Source organism: Danio rerio, chromosome 16 (assembly GCF_049306965.1).
Source record: "Danio rerio strain Tuebingen ecotype United States chromosome 16, GRCz12tu, whole genome shotgun sequence".
NCBI classification, from domain to species: domain Eukaryota; kingdom Metazoa; phylum Chordata; class Actinopteri; order Cypriniformes; family Danionidae; genus Danio; species Danio rerio.
In genome coordinates this window covers 33,085,189-33,097,887 of record NC_133191.1, presented here as the reverse complement: position 1 = coordinate 33,097,887, position 12,699 = coordinate 33,085,189, and the positions used below count along the sequence as shown (strand labels likewise).

General features: G+C 33.8%; 1 protein-coding gene and 1 long non-coding RNA gene across 9 annotated transcripts in view; one reads left to right on the top strand and one right to left on the bottom strand.

The window, feature by feature from the left end:
• Nucleotides 1–12,699, bottom strand: part of lysmd1 (LysM, putative peptidoglycan-binding, domain containing 1) — a 314,474-nt gene that overhangs the window by 50,067 nt on the left and 251,708 nt on the right. For 3 of the 5 annotated variants that reach the window (XR_012391565.1, XR_012391561.1, XR_012391562.1), the window contains one exon: nt 457–529. The exons of the other annotated variants lie outside the window; for them this stretch is intronic. The gene's annotated coding sequence lies outside the window, so the exon portion shown is untranslated. The remainder of the gene's footprint in view (nt 1–456; nt 530–12,699) is intronic. 5 annotated transcript variants of the gene reach the window in all.
• Nucleotides 2,629–6,735, top strand: LOC141378219 (uncharacterized). Of its 4 annotated transcripts, XR_012392175.1 has the most exons (7): nt 2,928–2,943; nt 3,043–3,098; nt 3,667–3,726; nt 3,830–3,898; nt 4,526–4,640; nt 4,905–5,016; nt 6,084–6,735. It is a non-coding gene; the product is annotated as an uncharacterized lncRNA (long non-coding RNA). The 4 variants fall into 4 exon arrangements; XR_012392174.1 differs by lacking the exons at nt 2,928–2,943; nt 3,830–3,898 and adding an exon at nt 2,629–2,736 and having other exon boundaries at nt 6,084–6,319; XR_012392173.1 differs by lacking the exon at nt 2,928–2,943 and having other exon boundaries at nt 3,012–3,098.

Genomic DNA, 12,699 nt, shown 5'->3' with positions numbered 1-12,699 from the left:
GAGACACTGCAGCACTGAACGCTTCAAATACACAGTTTGAATTCAGAAAAATATGAAAATTGAGTAGTCATTCATCAGAAAGTTCTGCTGGAGAAAGCTGCTCCCTGTAGTGCAAAGAACAGATTTGACTTGTTTGGCTCGAGGAAAGTCATTGTCACAAGTTGGTCATTTCATGAGCAGGGTCATATGGAAATAAACAAGCTGCTATTCCAGCTAGCTGAGGAATGCTAAAGCGGAAAATGTGAACAGAATCATTTGTCTTGTCAAACAAGACAACCTAAACATTACTCGTTCATCTACATATGTGTTTAGACTTTTCTGCAAAATATGAAAGCAGTGTGATAAAGCCTGAGCATGAGCAATATTCTGCAACATAAAACAAAATGTACTCTTTTACAAGCTAACAATAAACATTGAAGCAGGAAAAACAATGTTATGAAAGACTCCTTGACTTGCCTCAGAACAGATGTGTGGTTTTTCTTCTCTGTTGCTCTTCACAGTTGTCAGACTTCACATATTCTTGCATGTGCTAACATATAAACACACAAAAAAATGATTGTTTATTAGTCACTGGATTTTTCAGTTCTCAGTGCAACACAAAAAATACATCAATAATTTATTTTCCTCACAGATATTCAGATACATTTGACAATTGTTTAAAAACATTGGACGAACACTAAAAATGACATCCCAATTCTTTAGGTTTTGGGGGACAACTTAATTGTTTTATGTTCGGTACACTTAAATTTGTAAAATCACGAAGTTAACTTAATTTACTTGTGTTTTGTCAACATGAAGGAATGGGGTATATGCACAAGGACTTTTAATTTCAGCCAACCAGCCTCAGTGCTTCAGGTGAACTGTTTTCCATTAAAAAATCACCACATTTGAGGTCTGATTTCTTTAAAAATCAGTGATTTTCACTGCAGGATAGATACTGTATATATGTATAGGTCTCAGATCGGACAAGCAGCACTGCATTAAATTCCATTCCCCCGCAATGTCTTTTAAATATGAAATATTTGACCCCAGTATTTTCAAGGGAGTTTCTGTGCTCGCCTGCTGATCCTAATGATGCAGAGTCTTTCATCCTGTTTTATGCTTCAACAACTAAATAGATGCTTAAGTCTGTTTAACTGAATGTATTGTAACTACATTACAACATCAATGCTGTAAAAGGAACTTTATGAATATTGAAAATAGTCACATTAAGCTTTCATCGGAAAGTTATAATTGGCTGATAAACCCTAGCTGTGCATATACCTCATTGTGTGGAACGCACACTGTAAACGATTTCTGTTGTTTTCACGGTATTATACTGCATTTCTCAACAGTTGTTTACTGTATAAGCTGTGCACAGTGTGTTACTGTATATATTGCTGTTTTCACAGCATGATAATGTATTCTCAACATTTCCATACTGTGAACATGATTAACAGTATGCTACTGCAGATTTTACAATGAATTTTGGGGAAAAATCAGTTACTGTGCATCTAAATACAGTACTGCAAATGACCATGAAAAACTCTACACACACTTTATATTATTATTATTATGTTTATTTTATTTTTTGACAAAGTATTTTGTAAAGAAAAATAAACTAACCAGTTTCTTCAAACTGTTCAGTGCATAAAACTGTCCCCTGGTTTTCCATTTTTGGGTGTACTGCACCTTAATTTTATAAGCTTAACATGAAAATATTAAATCATTTTTAATCAACATAACTTCGTGCTTAACCAAAATGTAAACTGGAACAAAAGTAATTGATTCATGAAACCAAAGTCAGCTTAAATGTCAGAATGACCAGCCTGCTTTAGACGGATTCATGAGGTTAGGGCACCCGTCATCACCATGGAGGTCACATCTCCGCATTTTCAAAACAATATTTTCAAATACGCACCATCTCTATAAATAAACCACAGACTTGAGTTTAAAACAACTACATTCCCGCATGAAAAACGGTTAAAACTAAATTTCATAACGCATTCATTATAGAGCCATCTAAGACCGGGGCAAGTCTCACATGTCTAGCCGATTATAACCTCGTTTCGCCGGACACATGAGTGATGATGGACACCATGGAGGTCAGAATCTCCGCTATCGGCAAAGCACGCTTAAAATTTACACATGATATCTATAAATAAACCACAGATTTGAGTTTGTAAGAACTACATTCTCGCATGAAACACTGTTAAAATTTCATTTCGTGACATATTAAACGCAATATTTATAATATTAGCTGGGCTTTCTCATCCGCCATTACCATTTGCTTGTTGATGTGAAATGAATTCCAAAACACTTCAAACAAACTTTATTGTTATTGTCAAGGACAAATATATGTAATAATTTCGCTGGTAAGGTGAATAAAAAACAATGTTACTATATTGTAATCAATATCACGTTTGCACTGGTTCGGTTCAGCACTCGAGCGGCTCTGAATCGTATTGAACCGAATTGAACCGTTTGCTCGGGAATTATTTGATCACACGTATTCACAAGCACATTCAGCAATATGCAATTAGTGTATAATTAGTGTATAAATGCGTGTGGCCAAGCAGTATAACGAAATAGTAATGAATCATATACAAAAAGGAATCGGTTTTAGGCGGATTCGATTCTTTACTGTTCACTAAGGAGCCAATTCATAGAACCGAACGGACACGACTCGACATGCAGGCAACGGCTTTCCTAATTAGAAATTCACCTGTCGTCTTTCATCCAGCGAATTCATCCTCGGTAAGTGTTTTAAGTCAAATTCTGTCCGTTAAAGGATTGTTTTGTATGTATTTCTGTGTATTGTGTGTGTAATTTAAAAGAATTAACCAAGTGACATTAGTTGTAGGTTCTTATGTTATGTCACGCTATACGTTAACAAATGGTATTTTAAACAAGAAATAACAGACGCCAAGCGGTCATTGTAGTGTTTGCGAGGTATTAGATACAGTGAGTTTATCTTGAGTGAGTTTTTGACCATACGTTAAGTTACCTGAAAAAACATAACTTTAACTTATTGTAACTGCATTAATGAATTCTCTATTTCAGCACAACACTGAGATGAAGGCGAAGTCACCATGAAAAGTTAAACGTTTACCGTTAAGGTAAGCTCTGGTCTTCACATAGTCATTTTGACTAAGCTATCATTATGGTAAAATTTTTCAACTGTAAGTTAGTTAACGTTATTTAAACTAAACTCATAATGAAATGAGTCTTAACTGTTTTATTAAATGGAGCTGAAAATTAAATGCAGTTGAATTATTTTAAGCTAACGTTAATATTAATAAAATACATATTAATTGTCTATTTCTCAATAATGTTAATGAGCTTGATGTATAGTGTGTTATTAATTGTACATTTAATTTTTGGTGTTCAGGTGTACCTGAGGTGAGTGTACGTTCTGAGTACACAGATGTAAGCCAAAGTCATTATCACTATATATATATATATATATATATATATATATATATATATATATATATATATATATATATATATATATATATATATATATATATATCCATCCTATTCTAAGATAAATTGATGGGGTCAGGGAATGATTTGTGTACAAATGTATTTTAACCCCATACAGATTGGTATGGTTGTACCATAGATTTAGAATAATTAATGTTAAGTCTTATTTTACTCTTATTATTTTTATCTGTTTTTCAGCTACAGTAATTGATGTTGAAAAACTGATGCTACCAATCACTCCTCACTTGATTTATCAAGGTAATGTTGATGTCTTCCTCATTTTGATTAGATTTTTAAATGTCAAGTTGTTCACAGATTTGTTGTGAGGAGTTTCATGTACAACCTCTTTTGCTTCTTCCAGGAGTTCCTAAGATAAAAAAATCTGGTGTTAAAACAGCCACGGCTATGCTATTTGCCTACCAAGTGCTGAGTAAATATTAGACAAACAATTTTTCTATAACTGTTGTCTTTGTGTTTATTAGCAATTTTACTGGGCGTATGTGTTTTTTTTTTTCAAACAGCCTGGAAACTGTAAGTTTAGTTCAATATGTTATTTTATGCTATTCATTTTTGTCTTAACATGGATTGCATGTTGAAGCTATCGTTTTATAGTGGGAAAATGTAAAAGAGAATAACTGAATACAATGGCATAATGATTCTGCTTGTTCACAGAAGGTACTTGATTTAGTTTTCCTCAAGCGACACATCAGTTTTTATGACTATTGCTTGACACTTGAATTGAAGGGACAGTTCACCCCAAAATGAAAATAATAGCATCTTTGGCATCCTCCACTTGTTTCAAAATAGTTATATATTTATTTTGTTCCGTTGAACACAAACTCGTATTTTTTAAAGAAATTTGGTTCAAATATGGATGTCAATAGTTACTGGTTACTAACATTCTTCAAAATATCTGCTTTAGTTTTTAACAGAAATTCAAACTAGTTTAAAACACGTGGAGTAAATAGTGGCAAAATAGTAAACTATTCCTTTTAAATATTTTATTCTGAGACTTTTATTTATATGTGTCTTGTCTTTTGTCATATTGTCCTTCTAGCTCAGATTGTGATGGACCTGGAATGCGACACCAGTTACTCTTAAGACAAGAACTGAATAAAGCACAGATGTGGAGGGATCTGCAGCCAAACTAACTGGAGGGAAGGAACCTTTAGGTAAAAACACCTGCTTTATTTAGATCTGAAGTATTTTATTTGACATAGAGATTTATTGTTTTAATTCTAATTTAAAGCAAACAAGGTTGAGCGCCCCTGGTCTAAAAGCTCAAAAATGCTGTTTCCGTGATAAGGTTAAATGTAGTTTAGAAATAGATTCATTAGGATCAATGCTTAAAGTAAACATTTTCTTCTCTCTGTAGACCAAACATGTTTACTATCCCTCACATTTTAATAAATTGTTTCTGTTTTTGTTTCTTACAGTGTGGGTGAACATACTACCTGGATGTCCAACAAAGGCTGCACCAGAGCTCATTTGATAGCACATATTCTGTCCTGTCTACATCTCTGATGACCTGGAAGTGCTTCGACATCAGTGAGTAATAAATCTTTATATTGTCATGCATACAGGATTTCTGTAAGCTAAGCTTTAATGTTAGTTTGTAGTCAGCAGTGACTGTTTTAAAAAATTAAGTATTTAAATTATTCTCAACGTTTTACTGATGCTGTGCACAGTAACGTTATGATGATTTAGTTTGAGGAAATGTCACTGGAGAGGTGTTCGTATAAAAAATAAATAAAAAAAATTGTATGAAATAACTCGATAAAATGTATATTTGTCTCGCTGACATGCCATCACTGCTGCATATTGAAATACAGTCATTCGAATTACAGCAGAATATTACCACAAACATTTCATGAAGTAGGCTAGACTGCTCTTTAGTTCTCTGTTCTCTATTCAACTTTAACACATTTCCTTATGTCGCTGAGCCTCTCTGCAGATTTTGCCAAAAATGAATGCTTAGTGATTACTTTGTTTTATGCAAACCAAATATCAGTAACTTATCATTAGCATTTTAAAAAAAAAAATCACCCACAGCTTTCATGTTCTCTAACGCAATATTGTCTGTAAGTTAGAAGTGGATTTATACGTGTTAAAAGCCTAAAAGTATTTTATTAACATTAGTCACGTTAAATTAGATTATTTTATTTATTTAATTTTAAATATGTAGCCTCTTAAAGTGAGAATGAACTGTGTTTACCCCTCTTAAATCCGTGGAAGCACTAGTAGTGTGGAATCAGATATTCGAGCTATACAGAGTCAGACATTAAGTTAGGATGAGACTTTATTTTTTACACACCTGTGTGGACACCTGACTAACGATCTTCAAGAACAATGCCCGCTGATCTTTTCCCCATTAACGTTAGTGTAATTGTGAATTGACAACAAACTGTATTTCACCAACAAAAACAATTAAAAAACTGTTTTATATATATATATATATATATATATATATATATATATATATATATATATATATATATATATATATATATATATATATAAACAGCAGTGCAGTGTTTCGTTTCTGAATGAATTAAATGGTTTGAGGGATGATTAGTTTTTACTTCAGTGATTGATTTTGCTTGTCATTTTTGCAGGATCATCATCATGCTGCTGCCCTTTTTCACTGTCCCTTTCCACATCATTTGGCCTTCATCATTTCCTGTCTTGTAGCAGTATTTTCACCTGTTTTTAAAATTGTAATAATTTTTGATGCATTAATTGTTGACTGGCTTTAATGATCAATTGTTTATTAGTGTTCTGTTGCTCTGTTATATTGAATTATTGCTACTGTTTTAGCATGGTTTACACAATAAACCTTTATTGTGAAGTTAAAGTTTCAGTTTCTTTATTTCTTGTACGTCTTGAACAGTTAAAATAACACTTGTGCAATTTTTGAAAATTTTTTACCCATTATAAAGTAGCACTATTAAATAAAATAAAACAACATTTAATAACTGTAAAATACTATACAGTAGTAATGAAAGTAACGTTAAAATACCGTAGTTCTTCATGGTAAAAATGTACAATAAAATACTGTTTTCAGTTTTGCAGTATGTGCACCACTACTGTAATTAGTGTTACAGTAAAAATCAACAACAGTAAAATGATGTATTAAATTTTACAGTAAATGTAATACTAATGTAATTAGTATTACAGTAATGTTACTGTTTTATGAAATACAGCAGCTACTGGATAATTGTTGCCAGTAACTTACTGTTAATTTAACAAGAAATCGTTTACAGTGCAGCATTTTTAAAAAGTGTATAACCTGTTAATCAAAAAAGTTTGTATGTGTTTATGTTTCATTCATTCATTCCTTCATTCATTTATTTATTTATTCATAATAATGCAAGTATTAGGAGAATTTAATTTTGAATTAGGTCAATGCTTCAATGTAAAAAATGCTGGGTTCCACTCAATCGATTTGGGTTTGGACAACAGGAAGGAAGTGTAATTTTTACAAATTTAACTGAATTCATAGAACAGTTAAGTTGTTGCCAAAAAAACTCAAGAATTGTTTCAGCTCATTTTATATACTTAGTTTAAACAAACAGCAAACATCTTTTTGAGAGTAAAATGAATGAATAACATTAAAGAAGTTAGAATATATTCATATAATCCTCAGAATTGTGTTCATGAGTTGAGACTGTAAATTTGAGCAATGTCTTTTCTGTTATGACATTTACTACAAACCATTAGTTAAAACTGAAAAATTTAAGTTTTTATTAATTATTTGCATTTCATACAGATTTATTAAATTATCATTAGTTTCAGTGCAGTTATAAAAGGCAGAACCACCAAATTATGAACAAAAATTAACTTTTACATGTATTTCATTATAAAACAACAAAGTATTTAATAATAAGTAAATAAATACATTTTGTCCAGGCTTACATATATCTTTATGCACAGTGTAAAAGTTTAAATAAAATAAATACTGGAGTATATATATATATATGTGTGTGTGTGTGTGTGTGTGTGTGTGTGTGTGTGTGTGAGTGTGTGTGTGTGTGTGTGTGTGTGTTTGCCCAACATGAAAAAAAAGTAAATAAATAAATAAATAAGCAAAACTAAATAAGTAAATAATTTTTTGGCTTTATGAATTTATGTCAAAATTATTACAGCGTAAATCCTTCCACCAAATCTTTCACTTTTCATCATAGTTACAGAGATTTCTGCTTTAAACCTTCCACATTCTTACCGCTGCTTATTCTCCTTATTTATTACTTATTATTATTATTTACTTTGTCTGGGCACCAATCATGCGTAGCGAATTCTCCACTTCGCCTTATCTGTATCTCTATCTGCTGCTCCGTTTATTGCTTGCAACCTTCATGAAAATAAATAAACATCAAATTTAATAAGAAAGAATCGGATGCGTAAAACTCATCAGCAAGATCTGAAATCATTTTAGCAATAGTGTGTAGTCAGCATGTATACGCTACATGCTCAGTTGAGTTCATCTCATATTTTTTCATTCAGCAAATCCCATCGCTGCATAATGAAAACACACGCATTTATTAGTTTGATTCAGAGCGAGCAAAGCGGTTGGCATCACAGAAACAACTGCAAAAAAATAAATCAAGTAGAGTTGTACTCATGTCATGCGGCATGCAAACACAAGAAAGAGACTGCGTGGTTTCAGCCCAGAGAACAGAAGACGCCAGAGAAACGCCATCTGGGCCCAACAAAGAACTGTCATAAACGGCCCGGGAGATCCATGAGAATGAACAAACCAGCCATCTTCCACTAACACTGCCTGTTTTCAACTTTTTTGCGCTTTGAACAGGGGAATGCGGGAAGGAGGTTGTCAGTGGCAGACTGTGGGATTTTTTGTATTTTAGTTCTGCATCCGCAGCTTAGCACAGCCCTCCATCTTTTGATGCTAGTATTTATGGACTGTCTCATACTGTTTAGTAATAAATGAATACTTAACTGGCAATTTTACAACATTTGCTGATCCCAAACTTCGCCTAGGAGATGCTGATCAGGATATCTACACTGTAAAAAAAAAATCTGTAAAATTTACGGTTAAAAAAAAAGCAGCTGTGGTTGCCATAATGGGTCACCTCACAGCACCTCACCTCACGATCACCTCACAGCAAGAAGATCGCTGGTTCGAGCCTTGACTGGGTCAGTTGCCATTTCTGTGTAGAGTTTACATGTTCTCTCCATGTTCATGTGGGTTTCCTCGACACAACATAATTCTTCATTCATTCATTCATTTTCTTTTCAGCTTAGTGCATTAATTAATCCGGGGTCGCCACAGCAGAGTGAACCGCCAACTTATCCAGCACGTTTTTACGCAGCGCATGCCCTTCCAGCCACAACCCATCTCTGGGAAACATCCACTCACACTCATTCACACTCATACACTACAGACAATTTAGCCATACCCAATTTACCTGTACCGCATGTCTTTGGACTGTGGTGGAAACCAGAGCACCTGGAGGAAACCAATGCAAACGCAGGGAGAACATGCAAACTCCACACAGAAATGCCAACTGACCCAGCCGAGACTCGAACCAGCGACCTTCTGCTGTAAGGCGACAGCACTACCTACTGCAACATAATTCTTGAGATTTTTTTATAATAATTATTTTATTTTCAATCCACTTAAATTTGTTAAGTATGGATGTTTATTGTTCAATGGACTCTAATTTGATTCAGCTTAAAAATGTAAAGCAACCAGTATATTTTTACAGTGTACATACATACATACCAACACACACAGGTACATACATATATTCTACAATTGGTTAACAAGATTTCCCCAAATATATTTTAAAAAAGGGTATAAAAATCAAATATTTAAATGGTTTAATATCACATTTTATGTAATTTTGATGTCATACTCATGTTGTTTTCAAGTAATTACTTAAAAAAAAATTAAATTTCACAATGAAAAAATAAAAACACATATAATTCATTCATTTTCCTTCAGGTTAGTCCCTCATTTGTCAGCGGTAGCCACACATCGCATACCAGTATTGGGAAACACCCACACACTCTCATATTCACACACAAACTCATACAATACAGTCAATTTAGATCATCGAATTCGCTTCCACTACATGTCTTTGGACTGTGGGGGAAACCGGAGCACCCAGAGGAAACCAACTCCAACACAGGGGAGACATGTAAACTCCAACTGACCCAGACGGGACTCGAACCAGTGACCTTCTTTCTGTGAGGCGACAGTGCTAACCACTGAGCCACCATGCCGCCCCACACATATAATTATGTATTATAAAAACAAATGAACTACTTCTCAGTTTTTTATTAGAATTGTATTTCACACTGTCAAAAACATCTACCAAACAGCATTTCCCAGTGATTTGTCATTCCTGAGAGTTTTCTTTTTATTGTCATCATGTGGTGATGAGGAAGTTATATGAGGAACCAATGCTAATCACAAACAGCTTATACGCAAGCAGAAAAAAACATATTAAGGGGCCTTTCACACAGAATGCATTTTTCCTTTCCAATACGCTACTTTTCTATTGTACTTCAATGTAAACATGTGCTTGACGCTTGTGTGGGACCTTTTAGCTAGAGTCTTACATCTTTTGAAGTGCTGCACACATGAGCGCCATGTTTTTTAGATGCGGAGTCAAGTTAAAAGATCGTCAATTTTCAGACGCAGATCAGCTCATCACTGTTTGGTTCAAAAGTAGTGGTCCAATCAGAAGAACTCGGAAGTGGGGCAACTGTTGCAAGCTTCTATCTATCTTAGAAGGTTGGCCTTACAACTACATTTATACATGGCGGTGGAGGCACTTATTGTGGCTTTGTCCAGATATCCTGAGTTATATGATGTGTCTTGAAGTGCTTATCATAACATATTGTTTTCCTGTTTCTAATAATGGGTGTGTTATTTTTTAAAACCCTTTCCTGAGTGCCGCATCTCATGTTTTTAGAAGCAAAGACGATTTCAATGTGAATGTGCCCTATAAACAGCAGAAGGTGCTCAGTGTCGGTCACACAACTACTAAACACCATCACGATAAAAGGAAAAACTTAAATAATACAATAAACATCCATTCATTCATTCATTTTCCTTCGACTTAGCCCCTTATTTTTCAAGGGTCGCCACGGCGGAATAAACCGGCCACAAACCAGTATTTGGAAACACACATAAACTTTCACATTCACACACACACATACATAAACTACAGCCAATTTAGTTTATCCAATTCACTTATACCGTATGCCTTTGGACTATAGGGGAAACAGAAGCACCTGGAGGAAACTCAAGCAACACAAGAACATGCAAACTCCACACAGAAATGCCAACAGCTAAAGTGCTAAACTCTGAGCCACCTTGCTGCACTGCAATAAACTTTATTTATCAAAACTAGATGTAAAATAAAACTCTAAAATGCATGACTGATGAGAAAAAAAAACAAAACAAAACAAAACAAAAGAAGAACCACAGTAATGTAAAAAAAAAAAAAAAAAAAAAAAAAAAAAACAAAGCGAGTGAAATGTCATGCATGACATTTTTCCCAGTGAAATCACTGCTATTTTTTTTTTTTACAGTTTATAAGACAATGTTAACCTTGCTGTCGTGTTCGGGTCAAACCTGACTGATTTACAACTTAAAACACTCATAAATATTTTGTTTTACATCTTATTGCCTCAAGGTCTTATGATATCCTCCACACTATGCACTGGAACATATAAAAAAGGGGTGATCACTTCTTTCGTTGAGTTTGGAGTGTTTTGATCAACCTTGTTACACACCTGTGTTCTCTATCAAAAGTGACGCCACAGCAAATGAATGGGTATTCAGACTATATTCATCCATCTGACAGAAAACATCCCCATTCACATCAGCCCAACTCACTCACACATTTTAGACTGAACAATGTCTTTTGTGGGTGAACATCTTTTTTTCTGCACTTATGTGCCGATCCTTCCTCATCATGACCTTACATGACATTACGTTCATTTTGTAATACATTTTACACTCCTATTTGTATTTTCACTGCAGTTATTTTATGTCTAATTCAATAAATGCATGTTTAAACACTTATTTGAGACATTGCTCACAGTCAAAGAATCTTCATTACAATTTTGGTGGTGAATTTTTTTTATTTTGTGCTAATTTAAGAGCAGTTAAAACAGAACGGTCAATTTTGACTGAGAACACTAAAGTAATTAGGGGCGGGAAGTGAACACGACAGGAGGGTTAAAGTAGGATTGTAATTTCTCAGTAGGAGAGACAGGCCTTAATATCAAAGTTAGATTTAATTAATTTTCCCATATTTGTCTGCCACCAATTACAGAATCATTGATTTGGAATGTATGACTCACCCACTTTCTGTATTCACTTAATGTCATGTCCAATAAATATAGTTACTACCGAATGCTCGACAAGTGTAAATTGCAACATTTAGTGGGGTGTAAGAAAAGAAAAACACAGTAGAAAACATGGACATCAAGCTCAATTTGGAGCATTTATTCCTTTTGTTCAAAATTATTTTTAAACTACGGTGGTTCACATCAACTCATTCTCCCTCCTACACCTCCAATTTCAGCATTGTAATTAAAAATGCAAATGTCTTGGAAGCTGAAAAACTAGAAAATACATTCATGGTTAAACTAATGCTGCTTTAACTATAAACGATCCTACTAATGCTAGATTTAAAGATCTATTAATAGGTTAACCATAGTTTTAATGTAGGGGCGGCCAAACATTTTCTTACAAAGGGCCAAAAATCTAACTTCATTGAAGGCAGTGGGCCAAAGTTAAATAAACCACACTGTACTACATTAAGTTTGGTAAATTATTTGTGTATTATTTAAACATAACCAGAAAACATTGCTTTAAAGCATATTAAATAATGATGCAGTATTAATTTTTTAATGTAGTAAATCATAAACAATCCTATTTATTACACAATGGAGTTCAACGCTCAATACACTAGTCGAGCTGCTCCTGCCTTTGCCTTGATTTGCTCGCCGATGTGCATTGTCCTCTATCTGTCAAGTGACAGTATTTACATTTTAAAAGTCTGATTCATTTTCACAATTTAAATGAATACTTTAATTTTATTTATTTATTTTATTAGGTCTTCAATTAAACAAAGAACTAAAAGGTTAAATTAAATAAAAAATGACAAGGCATTCCCCTCAACCAACTCCCCATTATTCTCTCTCTCTTTTTAGATGAGATGCCGGGCCATCACCAATGGTGAAATTAAT